Source organism: Desmodus rotundus, chromosome 3, assembly GCF_022682495.2.
Source record: "Desmodus rotundus isolate HL8 chromosome 3, HLdesRot8A.1, whole genome shotgun sequence".
NCBI classification, from domain to species: domain Eukaryota; kingdom Metazoa; phylum Chordata; class Mammalia; order Chiroptera; family Phyllostomidae; genus Desmodus; species Desmodus rotundus.
The window spans coordinates 66,844,584-66,867,663 of NC_071389.1; the positions used below are offsets into that span (position 1 = coordinate 66,844,584).

The 23,080-nt window shown below is 42.8% G+C and overlaps 1 pseudogene; it reads left to right on the plus strand.

Annotated features, from left to right (window-relative positions):
- Positions 1-10,598: 10,598 nt before the first annotated feature.
- Positions 10,599-11,640, plus strand: LOC112309152 (tubulin alpha-1B chain pseudogene; annotated as a pseudogene).
- Positions 11,641-23,080: the final 11,440 nt, after the last annotated feature.

Here is a 23,080-nt window from a genome sequence, read left to right on the forward strand (position 1 = left end):
CCAGGCTAGGTAGATTCTCTTAGCCACATTTTTTTTTTTCCTGTGACATCTGGAAACCTGGTGGTACTGAATTCAGAGAGTTGATCATCAACAAACTCGTAAGCACCTACCCTAAGGAACAGAATGCTACTGCTTCTCACGCAGAGCCAGTGGTGCACAAGAGAAGCAGTTGCCTCTCACTGGAAGTGAACTGGAAGGAGTGATGGGGGAGGTAGAAGGCATGCTGCTTTGTCTCAGGACCTAGGGACACCCAATGTTTGTGACTTTTGAATAGGCTACCAAAAACTGAAATAAGACTTCACTGTGACTCAGGGGAATTTACCCTCCTCAGACCCTTTCATTACTAAAGGTTCCAAGAAGAAAAAAGTCGTATGGACACCTGAAACTGGCAGAGATGTGAAAGCAGGTGCAATATCAGGAAAGAGGCTAGAAGTGAGGGGAGGGTGAGCTTTTGGATATGCAGGAGAGAGCAGAATGGTCAGTGTTGGTGTTTGCAGTATCTGGCTGGCCTGCGGACCACCTGCATCAGCAATTCCCAGGAAGCTAATTTAAAATGCAGATGCCCCAGATGGGCTGACTCAGAGCCCCTGGGGGTGGGCCCCAGACTCCAGAGTTTAACTAACTTTTCAAGCATTGAAGTTTGGAAATCATTGCTTTAAAACTGGTGGAGCCAGTCTTACCTGTTGCCACTTGGAATTAGAAAGACATGCTCATTCCCTGATTCTAGCAAATGAATGTACTCTTAACTGTAGCCTGTTTAATGTGAGTGCCTGGCGAGCACCAGAACAGAATCATTGGGGCCCCACTCAACCAGCAGAAGGTGACCACACGGAGACTCAGATTCTGACCAGCCCCTCCTACATCTCTCCTTCGTTTCCTTTATCTCCTTTCTCTCTACTGTACACTGTAAAGTACTTCCTACACGGTGTGTGTGTGTATTTTTTTTGGTCCAATCAGTAAAATAACAACAACAACAAAAAAAATCAAAAACATTTTGGTGATCAGCATAGAACTGCCTACTTTTTATTTGCCAAGAAAGGACATTGAAATAGAGTAACTAGCACCTATTACCTCCATACTTATATAAAACAAAGAACTTTTAGCACTAATTTCAAAAAGTAGAAAGAATATGTGCACTGGTTTATGAAACTCACTGTATTATCATTATTTTTCTCTATGTTGGCATTTCGAACAACTACTAGTGTAGAATAATGAATTTATACATAGGCAATGAAACGATGCATTAGAATGGATTGATTGAGGGGATAATTGGTTAAGGAGAGAGCTACCTTCTCTGCCTGGAGAGAGGAAAGGACATTTGAGGAGGTGGGTTCTGGCTAGATCTTGAGCACTAGGCAGCATTTTAACATTTCAGAGTTAGTAGGCATGGGTTGGGGGGCATGTGCTTGGAGACAGGAAATGTGCTGGGCCTCTCAGGCTTAGATTGGAGAAAAAGATGAGCTGAACACAGAAAGGATTTTTCCAATTATCTCGATAGATTGCCATGTGCTGGACACCATACTTATATGTCCCATTTAATTTTCATAGCAATCCTACAGGGCAGAGTTCTACCTTACCAATCACAGAGAGATTAAATTACTTGTCTGAGACCACAATTGTATGGATCTGAACTGAAATATTTCCAGGTCCGACTCCAAAGTTCATGCTCCTTCCTTGTATCAACTTTTTCTATTGACCTTGAGTGACAGGATAATTGTGGTTGACACTTACATCCATTACTTCCTATGTGCCAGGAACTGCACAAAGCACTTTACATCCATCTGCTCATTTACTCTTCAGAATAAGCCTATGTGGTAAGTACTTTTGTTACCACTTACAGAGAAGTTCAGCAACTTACAGAGGCAGGATTTAGACCTAGGACAGAGCCCTTATTGGTGTGGTTTAGTTAGTTGGGCATTGTCCTGCAGAGCGAAAGGTTGCTGATTTGATTCCCAGTCAGGCCTGAGTTGTGGGCCTGGGCCTGGTCTAGGTGCATGCAAGAAGCAACTGATCAGTGTTTCTTTCTCTCTCTCTCTCCCTCCCTTCTCCTCTCTCTAAAAACATAAATAAATACAATATTAAAAAAATAAAAAATTTTTTAAATAGAAAATAATCCTAAGACTGATTCTGGAGCCCAGGCTCTTAACCACTCTTGGGACTGCCTCTATTGTGGAAAAGTTTCTGAACTGATGTCACAGTATCCAGGTACCATGTATACTAATATATACATACACACACACACACACACATATATATATATACACAGACATATATATACATACATATGTGTGTATGTGTGTGTATACACATACACACACACTTCTGGATGAAGCCAGTAGCAGATCAGGAAATTTTTGTTTTTTACCTTTAACTCCTCAGTCTTTCCCATATTCTCCTAGCTCCTCCCCCACCTCAAACACACAACTGTATTGTTTTTGCTTGACAAATATACGCATATTGGAACTCCTTTAGTTCAAACAACTAGCTGTTGCCCCTGGCCAGGGGTAGTAAAGGGGACCTGAGTAGGGTCCCTGGCAAAGGCTGGGGCCCCTTAAGTCATCAGGAGCAGATTGGAGCTTGGTGGAATTGATGGGGTGGGACAAGGGGAAGAGATGAAGGTCCATTTGTAGAGACAAAAGGTAGTTCTTACAGTGCTGATGCCTGGGAAGGGAATACCAATTATACTAGCTTCTGGTCAATTGTTATGTTATTTAAAAAAAAAAAATTCTGGCCAAAATGGAAGTGTAGGTAGATATACTTCACCTCCTCACACAACCATAAGAAGGATAATAACAAATCTAAAAACAAAAAACAACCAAAACAACAGAACTACCAGAAAGTCGAACTATATGGAGTCCGACAACCAAAGAGTTAAAGGAGAAACATTCATCTGGACTGGTAGGAGGGCTGGAGATGGGCAGCAGGGGTGGAGAGGACACACTGGTGAGGCAGTGGTGGCTGGCAGCACAGGCAGTCCCACATCTGTGTGCAGATAAAAACCAGGAGGGACAACTGGGGAGTAAGAAATCCCAGCCTCAAGGCAGATGGCACAACCCAGGGCTCCAGTGTAAGGAATAAACCTACCCATGGGTGTTGCAGTGGTGGGAGAATCTGCCATCTCACAGAAGAGTCTGTTGGAGGGGACCAGGGGCCACAGAACATACACAAGCCCACCCAGAAAATCAGTACCAGGGCAGCAGTTGGAAGGGTGCCAGTCACTTGTGGGAAGCGGGGGAAGTTACTGAAAGCGGGGCAAGTGCTGAGCAAGTGGCATTGTTCCTTCCCTGTCCCCTCCCCTACATAGAGTGCCGCAGCGAAGCAGGTTGCCCCACCCTGGTGAATACCTAAGGTTCTGCCTTTACAATGTAACAGGTGCACCAACAAATTGAGGAGACAAAGAAATATGGCCCATATGAAAGAACAGATCAAAAATCCAGAAAAAGAACTAAGTGACAAGGAGATAGCCAACCTGTCAGATGCAGAGCTCAAAACAATGGTAATGAAGATGCTCAGAGAAATGATTGAGTATGTCTGCAGAATAAAGGAAGAAGTGAAGGCTGTACAAAGTGAAATAAAAAAAAAAATACAAGGAACCAACAGCGAAGGGAAGAAAGCTGGGACTCAGATCAACAATTTGGAATATAAGAAAGAAAAAAACAATCACCCGAAACAGAAAGAAGAAATAAGAATTTCAAAAAATGAGGAGTGGTTTAGGAACCTCTGGGACAACTTTAAATGTACCACCATCTGAACATAGGGGTGCCAGAAGGAGAAGAGGAAGAACATGACATTGAAAATTTATTTGAAAAAATAATGAAAGAAAACTTTCCCAATTTGGTGAAGGAAATAGACATACAAGTCCAGGAAGCACAGAGCATTCCAAACAAGTTGGACCCAAAGAGGGCCTCACCAAGACACATCATAATTAAATTACCAAAGGCTAAAGATAAGGAGAGAATCTTAGAAGCAGCAAGAGAAAAAAAAGACAGTTACCTACAAAGCAGTTCGCATAAGACTATCAGCTGATTTCTCAAAAGAAACCTTGCAGGCAAGAAGGGACTGGAAAGAAGTATTCAAAGTCATGAAAAGCAAGGACCTCCATTCAAGATTACTCTCTCCAGCAAAGCCATCACTTAGAATGGAAGGGCAGATCAAGTGCTTCCCAGACAATATAAAGCTAAAGGAGTTAATCAACACCAAGCTCTTATTATATGAAATGTTAAAGAGACTTGTCTAAGAAAAAGAAGATCAATACTATGAACAGTAAAATGACAAGAAACTCACAACTATCAACAACTGAACCTAAAAAAAACAAAACCGGAAATGAAATAAGCAAACAACTAGAACAGGAACAGAATCACAGAAATGGACATCACATTCAGGTTTTCAATGGGGAGGGGAAGAAGGGAGAATGGGGAGAAAAGGTACAGGGAATAAGAAGCATAAATGGTAGGTACAAAACAGACAGGAGGAGGTTAAGTATAGTACAGAAAATGGAGAAGCCAAAGAACTTATATGTACGACCCATGGACATGAACTAAGGGAGGGGGAGTGCTGGAAGGAATGGGAGTACTGGGTAGAAGGGGGCAAAAAGGAAAATAAATGGGACAACTGTAATAGCATAATCAATATATACTTTAAAAATACAGAACCCAAAGAAAGGAAATAAAAAGAACAAAAAAATACATCTCATACTAATCCTTCTTTGATTTAGAAGGCACTTTGTTGGGTTCAATCAGGGAGGTCTGTACACAAATGGGAAAACATTTAGCACAAGTTCACGGTATTTAGCACAAGTTTAACTAGCTTTTATTGAGCGAGCACTTGTTACATGTCAAGCACAGGGAATATTGAAGTGTTTGTAGTATTTTTTTTTCCCACTAGGGTGACCAATCAGATCCTGTTAGGAACTGTCTTGGTTTTAGCACTGAAAGTCCCATCTCCTGGGGAAACCAGGGTGGCTAGTCACTTTAACAGATGATTAACACAATGTCTCTGTCCCCAAGGAGCTCAGAGTCCAGAGACGATGGAGGAAAATATTTAAGGCAGTCATGATAATCCAAAGGTTTAGGTGTAGTGTTTCATTCAGGGGGAAATGACAGCTTGCTACATTTGCTGTGCCCAATAATGCTGTAATATAGAAGTGATTTCCATCATTATAAACTCTGAGCATTGGCTCATTAGGAGATTTCACTGTGAAATGGAAATTATGGCAGAATTTATAATTCAAGCAAAGTTTTGCTTTTGTCTGAAATAAGCTGTCTTTCCCCCCAGAATAAAATCTCCTTGCACTGTTAGTGATCCAATCTTTCTGCTTTTTGTCTACCGAGTATGTAGAGGCATTATCTCCACCAGCGCTGCGCAATAGATATATAATGCAAAGCACATATGTAATATAAAGTTTTCTAGGGGCCACATTAAAAAAGTAAAAGGAAGCAGGTGAAATTAATTTTAATAATATAGTATATTTAATCAATATATTAGTAAAATATTATTTTAATGTGATCAATGTTAAAATTAGTAATGAGGTTTTTTTGTTTTGTTTTTACTTTTTTCTAAATCTTCAAAATCCGCAGGAGCCACGTTTCAAGTGCTCAGTAGCTCTAAGCGACTAGTAATTACAATTTTGGATGCCACGGGTCTACACATAGTCAAGTATAGAATAGAAACAGTTTGATAACTGAAGTCAAAACTCTTCACCTAAATTAATGGACAATTCTGAAAAAGGACTTACTTCTGCATGTTTTTGACTCCTGAATAACTCGGACCATCCTGCCATTCGTCCCCAGGTTCCAGCTGAGTTGACTCAGAATTTAAGCACCGGAGCTGAAGCACAAGCAAAGAACACCGCCAGCAGGGAACTAGGAACTCCGTGTTCTTTCTTAACTGCAGAGCCCAGCTGAGCACATGGTGAAGAGGCTGTTCTTCAGCCTAGTTTCGCAACATCCCCAGGTGTTTCCAGTTATCTCTAAGGGGTGTCATAAAATTTGCAAAACAAAATACAATTTAAATTCTTGGATATATAAAAAGGAATTATTATATGTTCCTCATGGTATGTTCTTGACGGCAAGTGAGATTTATGAAACCCAGCGAACAATGAACCGATGCTGTAATTCCCGACGGGCTGCAAAATACAAACAAAAATAATGTGACAGAGATGATAAAGGCACCATGGGTTTGTGGTTCGAAAGCCAGTTCTTCCTCAGCATGCTTTGCCAAATGACCTATCTATTCAATGCTGCTGAACATGCACATTCCACCTTTCCTTCTGTTAAAAATTTTTGACTTTCCCCTTTTGTTAGCTTATAAGCATTTCCACTATTTTTGCTCATTGACCTTCACAATAACTGCACCCACACTCTATTTTTTCATTGTTTATTCATTTTGCAAACATTTACTAACTCTTCCTATGTGTCTGGAACCAGGTTCTATACAAAGCGTTGGGGAGTCCTGCTAGAGAGCTGTGAAGTCAGTTTTAGGTCTGGCAAACTGAGGAGCAGCCCAGGTGGGAAGGACCTGTGTTATTCGATCCAGTTGGGAAGGTGGGACAGTGGTGTAGGAAGCCTCTTAAAGCAAATAGGCTGAGCCAGGGGGGCAAACATGTTGAACTATCAATTAACAATGTCATTGTCAGTTAGTATCTTAACAGCCTGTAGTTGTGTCCCTCCAGCCCCCAAAGGGACCAGAAGCAGGCAGAGCAGGAATGATCCTGGATGAGAAGCAACATTCATTGGCTTTAATATATTTTTCTCCTAAGCTAGCCTCGACCTGCCTTCAAAGTAGTCTCATGACACCTTTGACACTATTCCTTTCTTCCTGTTATTTATTCACCTAATAATATTGAACACCTACTACGTACCAGGTGTATTTGTACTAGGGATAGGAAAATGAATATGACACAATTTCTTGCTCTAGAGATTGTCCAGGTGGGGGAATCACTCATGGGCACATCTATTAGAATGTGGCATTCACAGTGGCAAAGACAAACTTAGGAAATGGGGTCCCCTATCCAGCACCTCAGAGTTCAGGAGCCAGAGGGCTGAGAAGAAGGACATCGCTCCACCACTCCCCTGGGTTCTCAGAAATATTCAGGAGGGCTTCCAACATCCACAGCTCATGGGAATTGGAGCAGGATTTATGTGCAGATGCTAGGCAATTTTACCTGGATCTTGAGGGTCAAGGAGATCCCCAGCTGACACCTAGTAATACTGGGCTGGCAGACAGGACTGGAAGAAAGTGACTGCTGTGTCCTCACTTTGAGGACATTGGGGCAATTGTGTGTGTGTGTGTGTGTGTGTGTGTGTGTGTCTAAGCCCACCAAAGAAACCTCAGAGTGCAGGAGGGCCCACATGACAGAGAGTTCTCTGACTCCTAGATCAGAGCTTCTACTGGTGCATTCTTAGATATACCTTTTTTAAAAAAATCCTTCCTTTAATACCGAAAATTCTGAGATCAAGAGAGGTGCAATGATGTGTCATCCGATGCTGTGACTGGACCCCATGTGTTTCTGACTTCTTGTGCCCCCTTTCCGTCATGCTGCCTTTCTGACCAGCTCTGTGGACAATTAGGGCAGCATAGCTATAGACAAAGAAGACCCTGTCTAAGCCCACTTTGGGTAGGTTCAGGCATCACAGGCTGAGGTCCTCTGCTTTCCCAGCATGCCCTGTGTAATTGCTCATAGTGGCCTTTCTTTCTGGCTGGAGAGACTTGTCTCTCTTATTCAGGGATGGATCCCAGCACCTGGCAGTGAGGGTGCACTGTCACTGTCGACTGGTTGAGTGGATGAGATGTACCTCCATCCAGCTCCAGTCATAGAAACCCAGACTAAAGCCACAAGAAGCTCGGGCTCCTTGCCACCCTCAGCTGTGGTGGCAATCATGCCCCGTATTCAGATGGCCCTTTGCTATTTCCAAACGTATTCACTTGCTTGGCTACATTCAGTCTTGAGTATCCCCGAAGGGTGAACATTTGCCTGAGATTAAAGGAAGCCTGAAAAGTTCTGGACTTCTTTTTTACAGGCCCACACAGCCTGAAAAACCAGTAAGTTGCTGTATGTTATGCAGACTCTGAGGAACTGCAACATTTCCCACAGTTTAAGATGGATTCCTAAATGTACAGGGTTAAAGGGGCTGTCCCTCCCACAGTTGTCTGTAGAACTGTAATTCATTCAACTGGAGTCTATACTGGGAACAACCAACTCAGACTTAGGGGCCCTTGGTGAGCACAGATGCAGCCTTCTTATAAGCCGCTGGGTCTGGGAATGCAAAGAGTTTCAGCCCAACAGACTTGGGTTCACGCCTTCCTCACATCTGACTGGAAGCTCCCTGAGAGGAAGTACCACATCTGCGCCAGTCAATTCTACAATTTCAGGACCAAGCATTTTCAGTGGATGGATGGATGGATGGATTAATGAAACTTCAAAGAATCTTCCAGCTTTAGAGAAGTTTTGAGTCCTCACTCTTTTGCTATTCTGGTTGATTTCTTCATATAAGACCATTATAATGACCAGAAAAAAAGGAGTGGATTAGCTGATTCAGCGATCAGTTAAAAAGGCCAGAAAGGAGAGAGTTCCCCATAAAGAATCTCTCCAGGAAGAAAAAGAACCTAGAGGAAAACTAATATTAAAAATGCTCATGAATATTTTTGAGCACCAGGCACTTTATCTTATTTATTCTCTCTCTCTCTCTCTCTCTCTCTCTCTCTCACACACACACACACACACACACACAACATTCTGAAAGACAGGCAATTTAATGACTAATTTCCTATGTAGGTTACTTTGTGAGGACTGTCCATGCATTATCTCATTTAAAATTCACCACTCACTGTGGCTGGTGTGGCTCAGTGGACTGAACCCTGGCCTGCAAACCAAAGGGTTACTAGTTTGATTCCCAGTCAGGGCACATGCCTGGGTTGCAGGCCAGGTCTCCAGTAGGGGGTGTGTGAGAGGCAACCACACATTGATGTTTCTCTCTATATATATAAAAATAAATAAATAAAATCAAAAAAGAATCCTGCTCAAGCCAATAGGTGGTAGAGCCAGGACTCAAACTTAAGTTGGCTTGACTTTAAATCAGGGGTGTCCAACCTTTTGGCGTCTCTGGGCTACACTGGAAGAAGAGTTGTCTTGGGCCACACATTAAATACACAGACCCTAAGGAAAACTGATGAGTAAAAAAAAATGTCTATGCATAATTTTTGTGATATCCACCACCACAGATAAGCAAAAAAGTCCTCACATATAACCCTAATTATGTAGCAGCCCTTTCAATAATCTTTTAAAACCATTGAACAGGTCCCAAATTTGTGATCACTAATATAGAAAATATACATATCTAAGTAATAAAGCATTATTGTACGTACATTTATTGTATCTGACATTGAGACATATAATCACAAAAAAAATCTCATGATGTTTTAAGTAAATTTGTGATTTTGTGTTGGGCCACATTCATGGCCACCCTGGGCCCCATGCAGCCTGCAGGCCATGAGTTGAACACTCCTGCTCTAAATCTTGTCCTCTTTCCAACTCTCCAACTCTCTTCTCCTTTGACATGTTCAGTGGCTTCAAGGAAGACCACCCAAAGTGACTATAGATGGGTACAGAAAGAACAATTTTGACCAGAATCTTGGCAATGGTGTCTAATACACATCAAAAGAAAAAAAATTTCTCTAAGGGTTGGACAGCTCAGTAGGTTCCTTGGGATGATTTTTTAAATTATTTCAATTTTGTTTTTGAAAACTTATTTATAGAACAGGCATTTTATGATCTTAATATAACATTCAAACTGTAGAAATGGGTATATAGTGAAAAATAATTCTTCTTCTTTCCCTTATCCTTCAGTTCCCCAGCCATGAAACTGCTCACTACTCCAACACTAGTGGTATATGAGTGGGGCATAAGCTTGACCTGTGCCCACCCCCAAATCTTGAGAGCAGGAGATAGGGGAAGCCTCCACAGGGTAAGGGACAAGGAGGAAGAATAGGATGGAGGTGATGGAATGAATGGTGTCTGCCACCAACTGGCTCCCTCTGTAGACACAATGATAGGGGCCAAGGTGATATTGGAGAGGCACTGGGTGAGACCCTGGACCCCAGCCAAGCTGGTTTGAGGTGGGCCCCTCCCCTCTCCTCTGCCTTGTTCAGTGCTGGGACTGGGAGCCCTGGGAGCACCCAAAGTTCACTCCTGCTGGGAACATTGGTGCTCTCCTGATTGACAGTCACCTCAAGACCTGAGTCCTTGGGACACAAGAGGAGGAAAAGAGCAGAGGCAGTGTGGTAATAATAGCTGACTAATTTAGTGTGAAACGTGCCCCCTCTGGGGACATTGTCAGGCCGTGGGCTGAGGTTACACTCCTAAATGAATGAAGGTGATCAGGCAGTAGATACAGATCTATGATAATCTTACCGCTTAGTGCTTGCTATAGGATACCGTGCTCTATCGAGCTACATGAATTACCTTTCAGCCACACATCAGAACTCCTCAAGGTGAAATGGCTTTGAGGGCGTTACTTACCTTGACTCTTAACTTGTCGGGAACAGTAACCAGGGCCCGGTGTCTACTCCTGTTGTCTGCCTGCACCTGCTAACCCATAGCCATGCATGAGCGCATCTCCATCCATGTTGGCCAGGCTGATGTCTGGATCGGCAAAGCCTGCTGGGAGTTCTACTGACAAGTGACAAGACCACTGGGAGGAGATGACTTCTTCAACACCTTCTTCAGTAAGGTACTGGCAAGCACGTGCCAAGGGCAGTGTTTGTAGACCTGAAACTTAGAGTCATGATGAAGTTTGCACCGGTAACTACCTCCCACTCTTCCACCGGGAGCAGCTTGTCACAGGCAAGGAGAATGCTGCTAATAACTATACCTGCAGACACTGCACTGTTGGCAAGGAAATCTTTGACCTCATCTTGGACCGAATTTGGAAACTGGCTGACCAATACACAGGTCTTCAGGGCTTCTTGGTTTTCCATGTCTTTGGTGGGAAAACTTGTTCTGGGTTCACTTCCCTGCTGGTGGAATGTCTCTCTGTCAATTATGGCAAGAAGTCCAAGGTGGAGTTTTCCATTTACCTAGCCCCCCAGGTTTCCATAGCAGTAGTTGAGCCCTACAACTCCATCCTTACCACCCACACCACCCTGGAGCACTCTAATTGTGCCTTCATGGTTGACAATGAGGCCATGTATGACACCTGTCATAGAAACCTCAATACAGGGTGGGGTAAAAGTAGGTTTACTGTTGTTCATATGAAAAATCATGCAATAATTAATAAACGATAATACAAGAATACTCTGTATTTCACATACTCAAACCTGTATACTTCCTTTTGCTCCACCCTGCACTGAGTGCCCAACCTACACTAGCCTTAAACACCTCATTAGCCAGATTGTGTCCTCTATCACTGCTTCTCTCAGATTTGACAGAGCCTGAATGTTGATCCGATCAAACTCCAGACCAATTTGATGCCCTAACCCCACATTAACTTCCCTCTGGCCACATGTGCCCCTCTCATCTCTCCTGAGAAAGCCTGCCATGAACAGCTTTCTGTAGCAGAGGTCACCAGTGCATGCTTTGAGTCAGCCAGGTGGTGCGAGAGAAGCACTGATTTGTTGTTCCACTCATTTATGCTCATTGGTTGATTCTCGTATGTACCTTGACTGGGGATTGAACCCACAACCTTAGCATATGAGGACCATGTTCTAAACAACTGAGCTACCCAGCCAGGGCTTGCCCTGGGTTTGAATTTCAGCTCTGACGTTATTAGCTATGTGATTTGGGGCAAGTTGTTTAACCTTCTGAGACTTCATTTGCCTATAGATTCAGGAGGATATGCAGGAAATGTAGTCTTTTTCTCTTAGATGGTGTTGGAGGCACTGAGATTTGGGTTCTCAAATGCTGTTAGTTAGACTATAATTTTCATTAGTCTTTTGCTAGGTAAAAAGGACAATGTAGTAAGTTTTCATCATACTAAATTAATTGAAATATTTAATGTTAAATATTAACTTATGGAACCCTGGCCGGTGTGGCTCAGTTGCAGTGTTGTCCCATAAACCAAAAGGTCGTGGGTTTGATTCCTGGTCAGAGCGTATGCCTGGGTTGTGGGTTTGGTCCCAGGTTGGGGCTTGTATGAGAGGCAACCAATTGATATCTCTCACATGGATGTTTCTCTCTCTCTCTCTCTCTCTCTCTCTTTCCCTTCTCTCTAAAATCAATAAGCATGTCTTTGGGTGAGGATAAAAAATACATATTAAATTATGGTAATAGGATATCTTTTTAAAAAATGTCCTTACTTAGCTGTGTAAAAAGTCAGTCTCTTAATCTAGTCACTCAGGATTTGTGCCTGCACAGGCACAAATTCACAATTAGGTAACTCCAACAAAGTAAAGAGGTATACCCTCTTTTGCTTTCAGGTCTTCTGTTTGGTTAGTGGTTTCTGTAAATTTAGTAATAAAACCTGAAATTTCTAAAACATAAAATTTTATTGTTAGTCTCATACTTCTCATTTGTCCCAGGAGGGAATGTTAGCATTTGGCGACATCTAGTTTTTTGTGGTATTTTCTTCCCCATGTACCTAACATGTCTATCTTTGTCACCCTTCTTTGAATAGTCCAGTGTGCAGTGAGTTGGGTTATATAAAACTTTTACTAGGAACACATATATTATGACTGAACCTGGTTGGAGTCTCTCACTCCTGTGTCGGAGGTTTGTCCAGCAGGCAAAGCCAGGAAAAGGAAACTCTGGAGCCAGCACAGCAGGCTCAAGGGGCAGAAAATTTCAGAACCAGCGGGACAGATGGGTGACGATGCCGAGGAAGACTTCAGCCTGTGGCTTTATATGTAAAAGAGAAAGTAAGAGGGGAAAAAGGAAGGGAGAAAGGGAGGAAGAAAAAGAGGGAAGGAAAGGGAGAAGGGGATTATTATCTGAAACAGGCAAGGTCTTTAAATAAAAAATTCATATATTCCTCTGGAGGAAAAAAAAATCACCTTAAAATTTGGGAGCTAGATGGTGAGCGGCACCTGTTGTATTTCAAGGCAGAGCTATTTAAATAGCAGCTCCTCAGGCACCACCACTTCAGGTACACACAAGCTGTTATTCTGCTCCAGAAACTTGAGCAGGAGGGAGGGAGAAGGGAAAAGAGCCTGGTGAGCTAGCTGAAGCCCAGGTTGGGTAGATGAGGCTGCAAGCCTCAGGTAACTGGTGACTTGGGCGAGAGCACCCTGGGGTAGAAGCCCTCACTCCGTTCCTCACCTCGTCAGTCATCTAGTTCAGTGCTAAGCCCGCCAACCAAAGCCAAGGTTTTTACCCCATTGACAAACTTGCAAAGCCTTTTTTGGTAACCTACTGTTGTAGACTATTTGATTCTCGTGAATCTTCATGGAAATCGGAGGAGGCTGAGAACCCACTCTGGGCCTTTTTGGCAACTTTCTGGACTGCCTCCTGCTTGGAACCGTAGGGGAGGAATGCTATGCCAGAATATCTGAGGATGTTGGCAATCATGGCTCTGGGCAGATGAGCTAAAGGTGGAGGAGACATTTCTTTGCTTTCTCTGAAAGGATCTAGGCCCATACTTCTATACTGGAGGTAAGACTATGGAGAGATAGGGGTAGACAGCCATATCCCTCGCCCTCGTATGTCATAATAATTGAAAAATCTTGGTGTGAAGGTAGGGGGTTTCAGTCACCGACATGCACAGACTGTGGGTTAGCTCCAGCTGTGTGTTCCAAGAGGGAAATTTAGACTACCATCATCTTTTGTCTGCATTAGCCTCCTCACTAGCTTTCTTGCCTCAGTAGCATCAAAGCCTGCTCTGCTGCCTCGCAAGAGCTGACCGTGGATGTTGTTTCCTAACTCTGCATTCAAGTGGCATCGAATTGATCAGCTTGAAATTGGCCATGGTGTGAGTATTTACACTGCAGAAATTGGCAAGTGCCACAGACTGAGACTTTTATTTTTCCCCAAGATCTGATTTATTGGCACTGTCCCTCACTGTTTCCACTTCTGTCCCCCTACATTCGTTTCTTCTCACAGATGCAGTGGTCCATCAACAGAAAGCTGACCATTGTCACTGTTGTTTAAACCATCCAATGTCTTTCTATTGCTCTGAAAAAGACCACAGTCTTTACCATGGCTTCTGAGGCCAGCGGCCCCTACACAGTCTGGCCCCTACAGATCCCCCCCCACCCACCTCTTCTTGCATCCTGCTCCACCTCACTATATGTGCCCCATCAGTTCTTAGCACAAAGCTTCAGTTTCTCACCAGAAGTTCCTCACACAAGTTCTTTGTTCTACAGTGGGTAGCGCCATTTGCTGCTGCTTACCAAATATTCAGAAACTTTCCCACATTTCCCAGGCCACTTGCGGTTGGGTGGGGCCACGTGATGAGTTCTGCTGAGTGAGCTGTGAGTAGAAGTGACACACAGCAGAAGATTTAAGAGCTGATGTGCTGTCTTCCAGTTTTCTCTTCTGCAGCTGTGATCATGGAGGCCATGTGTTGAGACAGCAGAACCACAAGAGGGGATGACTTGGCTGCTGAGTCAGCTGTGTTCAGAGAGTTGCCTGATCTGTCTGGGCATGAGAGGGAAACAAACATTTGTTCTGTGTAGCAGCTGAGAGTCAAGACAATTTCGTTACTGAAAAAATAATAATTTAGGCCAGTAGTTCTCAAACATTTGGGTCTCAGGACCCCTTTAAACTTAAAAAGCATTGATGATCCCAAAGAGCTTTTGTTTATGTGGATTAGATCTAGCAATATTTCCATATCAGAAATTACAACTGGGAAATTTTAAAAGTATATATATGTTAGCTAATTTCAAAAACATAATTAAACCATTCCATGTTAACATAAATAATATATTTTTAGGAAAAAACAGCTAGCTTCTAAAATAAACTAGTGAGAATGACAGTATTTTATGTTTTTCCAAATCTCTGGATTAATTGAAGGCAGCTGGATTCTCATTTTGGCTTCTGCATTTGATCAGCCACAATCTGTTTTGTTGCTGTTGTTGAGGTACATGAAGAAAATTTGGCTTCACACAGAAATGTAGTTACATAGGGGATTATTTTAATAGCCTTTTTTTGATGATTGTGGATATTCTTTGTGGATACTGCATAAAAACTTGACGAGTGATAGTTTCTTAAAAGTTAGTTATGATTTGTAACCTGAAACCATGTTAATGAACATTCAATGCTCTGTTACTTGAAAATCCATTAGGTGATCTTGCACTTTGAGTGGATCTCTTACCTCTGGGTGGTTTTGTAACCTCATGTGGCAGAGATTGGTTCACTGCATTACACAGGTCTTCCAAATGTTGACGTATTTCATCATACAATGTAACTAAAAATTACATTAATTGCTATCAGCCTCCATCTCATTGTAATCTTTAAGTACTAGGCATCTGTCAAGCTCATGGTAGTGGCTACGAGTTTTCTAAAACTCTAATTTTTGCTTGAAGCTTCAATTTTATATTTGGCAACAAACACTGTCCATTATTTTCCTTGAAGTGACAGGTTCATGATACTCCCTCTCAAAAAATTAAAAAAAAAAATGGTCTGCCAAGAACCTAAGTTTGAATAACCATAGTTGTTCAGTAGCTTTTTTTTTTTTTAAGTAAAAACTGTTTTCCACGGTAAAAGCAGCTAGTTCTATTCACAATTTGAAAAATCAAAGAAGTGCTTTTCCTCAAGACAACCATTGTCCTTCTGTATACAGTAGACGTGCTTTATGCCTACTTCCCACTTGTCACACAGAACATGAAGAAGATGTATACTCAAGGGTATTGATTTAACAAAAGAAGTAACTTCAACTGCTCAGTCAGAGTCATCTCTAAGTGCCGCTGGCTCTTTCTCCCCTGCCAGTGCATGGAGTAAGAACACCGTGGCTACGAGTACAGTCCGGTGCCACGGACGTGCTTTCTGCTACGGTCCCCGCAGTTTTACCCACTAGTGTTTTTATATCATTAGTGCAAATGTCAATACAGTGAAAGGGGGCAATAAAATCTAGTGATATGTAATTATGAAAATAATTTTGACCTCTCAGAACCCCTGAAAGCATCTCTGGTGCCCACAGTGGTCTGAAGACCACATTTTGAGAATCACCAATCCAGCCCATCCTCACTAATTGACTCATACTTTTCTTCCTGGCTTGAACATGACCACCCCCCACCCCCAAATCTCTTCACCAGGCCATCCCATTGTAGAGGGGATGCCCAAGTTCTCAGGGGCCCTTCCTTGACTTCCTAGGTTTGTTTCCAAGTTAATATTCTCACATAGCTCATATACATCTATCTTCACTTACCGCAGTAGTAATTTTACATTGATATCTGTCTTCCTCGCTAGATTTTAAGCACTGGTAGAATAGGAATGGTCTTTTGGCTCATTAGATTTCAGTGTCTGGTATGGTTTCTAGTCCATAACAGGTCTCAAGTCTTAGTTGACTGAATGAATGTGGGGGTCTGAAATTAACATACGGCTGCCAGTCACAGCGATGGCTGTCAGGGCTAGAGAAGAGTGCATGGGATTGGAACCAGTGCCACTCCTGCTTCCTGAGCCATGGGACCACCTCTGAGTGGGCTCAGCCTTGTGCTGCTTGAGTGTTCCTTCCATAATCTAACTTGATCTCAAAATCTGTTGTTCACACTTTTCAGTTACTTGAACTAGAAGCAAGTAGAGGGACATGATACCCTAGCAAGACAGGTGTGTGATTAAATTCTGCTTACAATGAAACTCCCGGAGGGGTCACATGCTGAGAGTGCTGGGAGCAGTGCTTATAATAAGCCCTTGTTTATAGTTCAATTAGAGTTCAATAGCTCAACAACTCCTTTCTCCTGCTTCTGCTCCCCACACCCCCACCCAACGGTTTCTTTCTAATAGGGTTCTTTAAGCTACTCTCTAATGGTGGGGTGGGTACCCGACCCAGGTCAAGTTATGCTTTTAATGGTGTTTACACAGTCAAAGTAGCTCAGCTTGTTAGACCATGGAGCTGCAAGGACAGGCAGAGCATCTGCTCAGGGCTCTGTTAAATTAACCTTTCATCAGTTTGCCCTAATTGATCCAGTGCTTCACTCCCAGGGCATTCTAAGTGTTTAAAAGCATGTAGAAAAAGACCTGACTAGTCTGTAACCATGGTGGTTTAAGAGAGCTGCTACAGTATTCCTTTTGAAATATCTCACTGAATAAGAAAGTATTTAGGAGATATGGGGCTGAGCATAAATTAATTTATTTAGGGTGAAATTAGTCTCTAAAATGTGGACCAAAACCATGTGAATGTGAAAGACCTTGTTTTATACTCAGGGATGAGTCGCTGCAACACTGACATCTCTTCGTGTGGTCAGAACGTTGTAGGAGCCTCTATGTTTCCATCCACGGAGGGGACAGGTGGTGACATCAGAGTGCCAACAAATGGAATTCATATGTCAGAGGTATGCAGACTTCAGAGAACTGTCCCAGGCTCAGTTTGGGCTCCAGCTCTGGCCTGACACTCGCCAGCCAGAGGTCAATGGAATGGATGGTGTGTGATCTGCAAAGGGAGAGCCCCGGGTTTAAAACCTGAGCTCCCTCACCTGGTCGGTCTCTCTCTCAGCCTCGGTAGGCTTCCGTGTTCACATCTGGAAAATGGGGATGCTGATAGCACCTACCTTCCAGGATTGCTATGAAGGTGTACAAAGATAACACCTAGTAAGAATATAATGCCTGTTAGCAAAACAAAGCAAGACAGAACAAAACCTAATCAACCAAACAACAAAGACAAAACAAAACAGAAAACCCTGAAGGATCATGTTCCATTTTTTAGCTGCTTAAAACTACCACTGGTCCCTTCTTTTCCACCCTTATTTGCAAGAATGCTAGTTGCAGTGACCTAAAAAACAAACAAACAAGAAACAAGCAAACAAACCTATATTTAAATAAATATGTTATAGAGCCTAAAGTTCAAGTGCCCACAGTAAATTAAGAACAAAACTGCACACTGCCGTCAGGCCCCTGATAGCTGTGGCTCTCGGAAGAGGCTCCAGAACTCGTGGGTGTCCCTGAGCGCTCTGCTGCCTGAGAGCACATCAGACTACATTTCCCAGCCTCCCGTGCAGTGAGATGTCGCCTCCCGATTAAAGTCTGGACATGGGAAGTGAGGTGGACCTCTTCCAGGCCTGGCCTGTTAAACCCTCCCAGGTACAATCCTTGCTGTCTTTGTTTATTTGCTGGCTGAATGGAGAGAACACTAAGAACACCAAGAGCCTAAGACACAGCCAGCCCAGAGTAAATAAGGGAAGGCCCTCTCCTACCTATATTGGACTATGACATAAATTAGAAATAAATTCTTATTTTGTCAAGCTACTGCTACTTGTGGTAGTGGTTGTAGGGGTTTGCCTACCCTGATGGGCACAAGGGGCTTTTATGGGTTTTGCCTGCATGGTGAGTAAAGGAACAGATAGGCCGTCAGGAGAGCTGGTCCTGGACTAGCCTCTACCCCTCACTTCCTGATGGACCTTAACAGTCTCAGAGATTGAGAGTCTGAAAAGTGGGTCAGTGATTCCTTCCTGTCTGATGATGACACCACTGGCTCTCTGCCTATGCAAAGGCTTGGCCAAGAAAGACCTCTGCTAAGCCCTTGGAAGGAGATGCCAGCTGCCTTTCCCCTGCTCTCCCTAGAGCTTGATGATGTGCAGGCGCTGCAGCTCGGCACACTGCAGCCTATCTGGCTCAGCCACTTAAACTAATCCCATGACCTTGGCCAAGTCTGTTAACCACTTTGTGCCTCAGTTTCCTTAGCCGTGCAACGGGAATAATATTTCACCTACTAATAAAAGTAGTTCTAGTAAGAATTAGAAATAATTTTCGTAAAGCATCAATTATAGTGCCTGACACCAGTAGTCACACAATAAAAGGTTGTTGCTATTAAATTAGTGTGCTTAAAACTTAGAGCATTTGACAACCATTTGCTGAGTCTCTGCTATGGCCAGGCAAATTGCTGGGAGTGCAGAGGCAGGTGGGGGGACATATCTCTGCCCTCAGTGTATGCACGCTCTAGTCCTGGCATCCTCTGACTTCCTCCCAACCCTCCCCCTCCCCCTGAACACACACATGGGTATAGCATGGCAATATGTAGTAGAAAACAAAGAACTGAATTTTCAAAGGGGCAAATTTGGAGGGGTGTCTGGGGCCAGATTTCTGCTCCTCCCCAAGGCTGTTAACATGGAGACAGGTATTCCCTCCTTAAAGAATTTCTCCCTCTTAGTCCAATGCTTGGCAAAACTCCCTGGTTAGACCCCGGGCAGTAGTCAAATCTCGGAGGGCTCTCAGTCAGCAGAGAAAACAATCTCCAGCTGCAGCTTGAGCCTGACCCCTTTGGCCTAAAGCAGCCTGGGGAGAAGGGAGCGGTCAGCATTAAGAATCGTTGCTCTTGGGGAGGTGAACACACAATACAGAGTACACGTGCTGTGTTGTGGAACTGTGCACCTGAAACCTGTAGAATTTTATTAACCAGTGTCATCCCAATAGATTCAATAAAAAAGATGAAGAGATTAAAAAAAAAAAGAATCATTGCTCTGTTTCCCAGGCCCCCACCCCGGGGTGGGAGAGGGGGAAACTGGAAGCCTTGAAGGGTGTTGACATGGGGGACTGATAATTACACCTCCCTGCTTTACTATTCTGATGGTAAAATCTTTAATAGTCATTCCATACACAGTGTAAATAAAGCTTTTAGGACAAACTCAAGAAGGATTAATTATGAAGACCTAACTGTGAGAAACCTCTACAATATTGTAAAAGGAGAAGTGATACTCAAAATCACAGAGTTTAAAAGCTGGCGCGAACTTTAAAGGTTGTCTAACTCAGACTCTCAGATGCTGGTCCATGATTAAATTGCCACAGGTCCATGATGAACAAAGACACTCGGGCCAATTTTTTAGTCTTTCCATGCAATTAATGTTTCTCATTTGAAATGACTGATTCTTCATTCTAAGATGGTCTTCCTAATTTTTTGCTTGAAATATTCTTTATTTTACAGAATGGTGATAGTATTTTAGACGGTAGTTCGTTTTTTCTCTTTTGTACCTGGGTTTTTAATATCCTTGCCTGTAAAAAATAAGATGTCAATTATATGCTGGTCCTTAAGTTTTTTGAAATTTTGCTGTTCTCCAAAATCTAGAAACCAATCATCCAACTCAACCACCACACAAAACATCCTAAGAAACGAATTCCTAAGAAATTGTGTGTAATACCTTCAAGTTTGGTGACTACACCAGAATATAGAAGCTTGCTTTGATAAATGGGAAGAAGAACTAACTCCTTCAAAGCAAAATGAATCTGAAGATAGCATTTCTGTAGATGCTGATAAAATTAGTCTAGAAAAATAATCCCCTGGAGTAGTAGGAAAATTACTTATGTGAAAACTGTTATGTGTTCTAGTGCTTCTTATGCCTCTAACAAGATTTACAATCTTGAGGAAAGCAGCTCTTTTGCCTAGGCCTTTGTTTCCAATCTGTAAAATGAGGGGGTAGAGGCAAGATGATTACCAAGGCCATTTCCTGCTTAAACAGTCACCATTCTAATTGGAGACGGCAGGCTTTAATGGCAGAAAGTTCAAACTCTAGAATAGACTACTAGTTTGAATACTGACTTTGATACTTATGACCTTGGGTTAAATTATTTAATCTCTCTGTCCCTAATTTCCTCATGAATAAAATGAGGATGATGATGGTACTTCATGAGGGATAAATTAGATAAAAATTGCAAAGCACCAAGCGTAGGGTCTTATACTTACTAAGCTCTCAATAAATACTAAATACTACCAGCAGTTGTCTATGCCTTTTCTAATTGAAATTCTTCACCGCCATCACTTGGGTATATACTTGCTCTGCATAAATTGGACTGTGCCATGGAGCAGATCCTACTCAGAAAGGATGAGCTACTGAAGAAACAGCCAAGAGGATTCCAAATACTAAGGTGTAATAATAAGTGTCGGTGCTATTCAAAGCACTTGACATGTTATCTCATTTAGTCCTCAATACAAATCTCTTAGGTAAGTAGAATATGCTGCTGCTTTAGCCATAGTCCCAACCAAAAGCTCATTAAAGGTGATCCCCCACTTTGCCCTGAAGTATGAATCTCCTCTTTTGAGGGTTGAAGGGAAGAGATGAAATAGGGGGTGGGGAGAGAGAGAGAGGATGTTGGTAAATCACGGATGGCAGAGAGGTACTCTTACCCCTGTGGGAAGATGTGAGCAGAGTGGATCCTGGGAAGGAGGAGGATGGCCAGAGGCTGACAGAGGGAGCTAGAGAGAGATCCCAAGGCATCAGGTTTAGAAGGTACTCAAGGGTCAGAGTGGCTGAAGAGCTGATAGTGATGTTGTAGCCTAAGGCTTTGCATGGGCTTCCTGTGTGAGTGGACAAGCCTCATTTACAGGCTAAGGAATGATGGACACTGGGTGGCAGTTTATTGTCCTAGGAATAGGTAAAACAAATTTTCAAAAAATCTCTCTCTGATAAGACTCCAGGACAGTGCTTGGAGGATGACTATAATTCCTCCCCTTTACAACAGAGGAAGCAAATTAGCACTATGATACTAAATCTTTTATCACAAAAGTCATATTCTTAGGGTCAAAGTCAGGAATTTGGTGTGTCAGACATATCTGGCAAGATGTCCAACTTGCCCTTTAGCCCTTTTTAAGGGCAACTGCAGAGCCTTAGGCTGGGGTTGAAGCAAAGGTGGCCAGTGGACTGGAGCAGGCTGGAGAACCTGCCAAACGCAGCCTTCCAGGGGATGGATCCATGCTTCTGAGATGGTCTTGTCTGAAACGCCCCACCCAGGAAACTACTTCACATAAGTTTGAATGAGGTGGCACAGAGACTGGTGTAGGTGCAGAGAACCAGGGAGGAGAAACGAGCTAACACACAACAAGGCACAGGGCCGGTGAGAGTAGGAGTCACCATAACAACAGAGCACCAGAATGGAGATCTTTGACTTTTATAACTGAAAAGGGGATAAAACCACTTGTATCCTAAGCCTGTCTTGGACCTTGAATAGGAGCTGCTCCTTGGTTTCCTTGAGATTCTTTGCCTATCTGTGACCCCCATGTATTAGACATGTTCATCACAAACCCCTGCTACCTGAAGTAACTTGAAGAGATTTATATTTCTTAGAACCAATACAACCTAACAAAGTGTGAATCTTGGTCTTGGCATCTATGATTGGAGACATGTGGGGAAATCTGATTGGATGAGTAAAACTTACCAGGCTGAACAGGGATGAAGACTCTTCTAGAGGACACAGCTAGTCCAGGTCCCAAAGGTCAAGGTGGTCCAGACAATAGTGGAAAGAACAATGTGACTAGCAAGAAGGAGGAGGGAGGATGGCAGAGTTGAAATAGTAGAGTCCAGATTGTTAGCAATCTGTTTGTCATGCTGGAGTTTGGACAAGATTCACTTCTTAGTTAGTTTCTTTAGGTTACAAATGCAGTTAACACTACTAAGACTGCCTGAGAAAAAGGAGGCCAAGAACCGCTCACATGAGCTGCACATTTGGGTCTCATGGAGAAGCAGAACGTCAGTCAGAATACAGCTGTAGCTCTAGGGAAGTGATGTTGTGAGGCCTTTAAAGAAAACTATTTTAAATTCTAGATGATGCCATCTTGCTTTTCACAACTCAGTATTCTAGTCACAGTGCTGCCCCTTGGAACATTTTCCTGCTTAAAGTTTCCAGGGCTTGAATAAAAAATGTGTAAGGAATATTTTCATATTGTCTTTCACATTCAAATTCCAATGTTCGTGTTAATGAACCACGGGCCACTAATCTAACCCAGAGAGCATTAACTAATTGTTCAAGAGCCCGAGTGAAGTCAGCATTAGCATGATGTGGGGAATCCCTTTAACCGTACTGCTTATGGGATCGGATGTTGCTCCTTCATGAAGCATGGCATGAAAGGCCTGGGTAAGAGTTATAATCAAAATGATGACCACAATGATAACGTCTTTATTTTCTAGTTAGTAAATATTATAGTTTAAAAAGACTCTGAGTCACTGTGTGACGTGATGGATTTTTCATTTTATGGTCCAATAGGTGTGATTTTTAAAACAAATTTTGTAAACT